The sequence below is a fragment of the Chenopodium quinoa genome, unplaced genomic scaffold (assembly GCF_001683475.1).
Source record: "Chenopodium quinoa cultivar QQ74 unplaced genomic scaffold, ASM168347v1, whole genome shotgun sequence".
Lineage (NCBI taxonomy): Eukaryota > Viridiplantae > Streptophyta > Magnoliopsida > Caryophyllales > Amaranthaceae > Chenopodium > Chenopodium quinoa.
In genome coordinates, this window is record NW_018743212.1 from 1,593,719 (window position 1) to 1,596,796 (window position 3,078).

Consider the following 3,078-nt stretch of genomic DNA (forward strand, 5'->3'; position numbering starts at 1 on the left):
TCTGCATCTCGCAAGCGGCAATATATCCTAAAATGTTCACCCAAGAATTGGGTGTTAACTGCCAGACGCCCAAATCATAGCCTCTCAATATAGCTCTGATGGCGTTGTGAAGGGGGAACCGGAGGCCGGCTTTATCAATGTCGTCATCCTAGACGACGGTTGCCTCTGCAGGTTGCACTAGTACTTCCCACCTATCCCCAACCGGACATTTCTTAATAAAGGCGGGGAAGGTGGCATTCAGAGTAACGATGTCCTTGGCGGACATGCTCGCTTCAGTGGGGTTCTTAATGGAGGGCCATTTGTACGCCTCCTCATCCTCTCGGAAGGCATCCGGTTCTAAGGATATTGACTCTTCAAAGTCTGATTGTTGGACGGTTTCATCACCGCTTACGTCCTCAAACTCCTCCAAAATATTTTCACTGGGTGTACTGGGTGCACCCGGAGGGTCAAAATATTCTATATCAGCCGGCGCTTCTGCGGAGCCGTCTCGGGGTCAAAAACCGTTCGCTTCATCCGAGCCATCCTGTCTTGCACATGCACAGAGACAGTCAGATTCGTGGAAGAGAAAGGGTGGTCCAAACACCCCCAGACGGCATCCCCAGTCCTAGACTCAGCTGTATCAGGAAACCGGCTGACAACTGTCCTAGGCCATGTTGTGTGTGTTGGGTGAGTCCATTATTCTTTACAAAGCATACAACCGGAAAAGCTCAAAAGAGTTGCAAGGGGTAGGGACGGTACCTTGAAGAAGCTTTAGAAGTGAAGAAGGTTGACTAGTTGAATCAGCAGTCGGAAATCAGTTTGTTGCTTGCTAGATACCCAGAAGGTTGTCCGTAGGGCTGGCAAAATCTGACCCGACCCGAAAACACGACACGAACCCGACCTGAAAATAGCGGGTTAGGGTTGAGGTTTTCGACCCGAAAACTTAAATGGGTTGACACGAACCCGACCTGATTTTTAAATGGGTTAGGTTAAGGTTGGAAATCCTAACCCGAAAATGACCCATATAACCCGAAAAAAAAAATCAGATCATTATAGGTAACCCAAACTCATTTAAGTTAACAAAAATATCTATTTATATATAAAAAAAACCCAAAGAAAACCTACAGCCCAAATCAAAATGAGCCATCCTATTAAAACCAAAAACCCTAAACTTCTCCTTTCTTTTTCACTTCACTCAGCCGCTTCTCACCCTTTCTCTCTCTAAAAATTTCTCTCTCTTAAATCCCTAAACTACTCTCTAATCTTTTTCATCCCCTAAATTCCTCTCTAATCCTTGGATTTTCATCAATCTATACTTTCTGCTAAACACTTCACCTTCTTCTCAACATCTACTTCATCATTTCAAGGTATTTGTTGTTTTATATGTATTTGTTTTATGAAAAATACGGTTTGGTCATGCTAAAGTACAGTTTTATATGCTAATAATAGTTGTTATTTTATGTTAAATTGTTGTTGATTTGTTATGATTTCTGTTGTTAATTGTTGTTTTGCATGTTTTTATACGAATTTATCATGCTAATTAATATCAATAGTTGTATTTATACGGTTTTACATACGAAATTTTGTTCTTAATTATTGTTTGTGTTATTTTTTATGGCAGCAAGTTGCGGCTACTCAAATCCATCTTTCTTTACAGAGAGGAGAAGATTCATTCCACTATGGAGGGTGGGCATAACCAAGAGAATTGAAGATTTTATTTAAATCACTATAGCTTTTGATATTCAATTTGTAATTTGTTAAGTAGACTACTTGGTTTGTAATCTATTAAGTAGTTTTGTTAGACAATTTTGTTTGGGTTTGAATCTCTGTTTTGCTTGAGAATTTAAAATGCAATTGAATGAACTGAAAAAAAATAATCTTTTGAATGAATAAATCAGATTGGCTGGGTTGATCCAACCCAAATAAATCAACCTTTTTTAAGACCTAAAAAAGTTTTGGGTCAAATCAGGTCATATTCGGGTTGACCTGAACCCGAAAAATTCAGGTTCAGGTTGAGGTTTTCAACCCGAAATGTTAAATGGATCAGGTTCAGGTCAGGGGGTAGCTGACCCGAAATCAGCTGACCCGAACACGAACCCGACCCGACCTGATCCGATTGCCAACCCTAGTTGTCCGGATGTACCCCCTTTGAAAGCAATCAAAAATTGAAGAACCCAAGCGTTTTTTTGAATCTTGCTTAATGATACCCTAAACAGTTGACCGGATGTAGGTGTATTGAAAGCGGAGGGAAGCAATTAAAGTATGCTCAGACGGTGCTAACAAGTTTTGAGTAATGGGTACCCAAGCGGTAGCCGTTTGAGTGAAGAAGGGGCAGGCGGTTATGAAAGAAATGGCAGCCAGTCTCAGAGCACTTTTTCCTCTCTCTAAGAAAATTTCTCAAAGTGTGAAGTGAGGGGGGTGGACTTCTACTTATAGAAGAAATCCCCAAGAAGGCGAACTGTCGCCTTATAAAAAAAAAAAAAGGAGAGAGAAGGAGACGAATCTTCGCCTTCTCATATGGTGACACCTGTGAAGGGCGTCTGTTTAGGGTAAAAATACCCCCGGTCCACGTGGACGAATAGCATGCTGACACGTGTCAGCCTCAGGGAGGTTTTGAAAGAACCTCTTCTCTGACGACACGTGGCAGTCCAAGTCATGAAAGGGGAGTTGATCCTCAAACCCTATAAATAAGGATAGATCCCCATTAATTGCACATTCAGAAATATTCTCACAAACCAGAGCAATATTAATTGCAGATACTCTCTCTCGGAATTCGAGAGAAACTCTTTACATTCCGCACTTTTAACTCCGTCCGTACACATACTAACTTGATCGTCGGAGGCGTAACTCCACCCAACCGGAGTTTCCATGGTTTTGCAGGTACAGACGGTCGGCATCCATTCTTGGAATTGTAACTCTCCCGAGAGACTCCAAAAACTCCAAAACAGAGGTAATATAATTCATTTATTTTACACAACATTGGAATATAAATACATATGATGTAAAATATAAAATAAAAAATAAAAAAAGTGACACCCAAGACAACGCCCGAACCACTACACACACTAACTATACAAATACTCAAACATATATTAAATT

The 3,078-nt window shown here is 40.9% G+C and overlaps 1 long non-coding RNA gene across 1 annotated transcript; it reads left to right on the forward strand.

Annotated features, from left to right (window-relative positions):
- Nucleotides 1–769: 769 nt before the first annotated feature.
- LOC110734120 lies at nucleotides 770–1,842 on the forward strand. Its single transcript, XR_002513766.1, has 2 exons — nucleotides 770–1,346; nucleotides 1,601–1,842. It is a non-coding gene; the product is annotated as an uncharacterized LOC110734120 (long non-coding RNA).
- The last annotated feature ends 1,236 nt before the right edge of the window (nucleotides 1,843–3,078 follow it).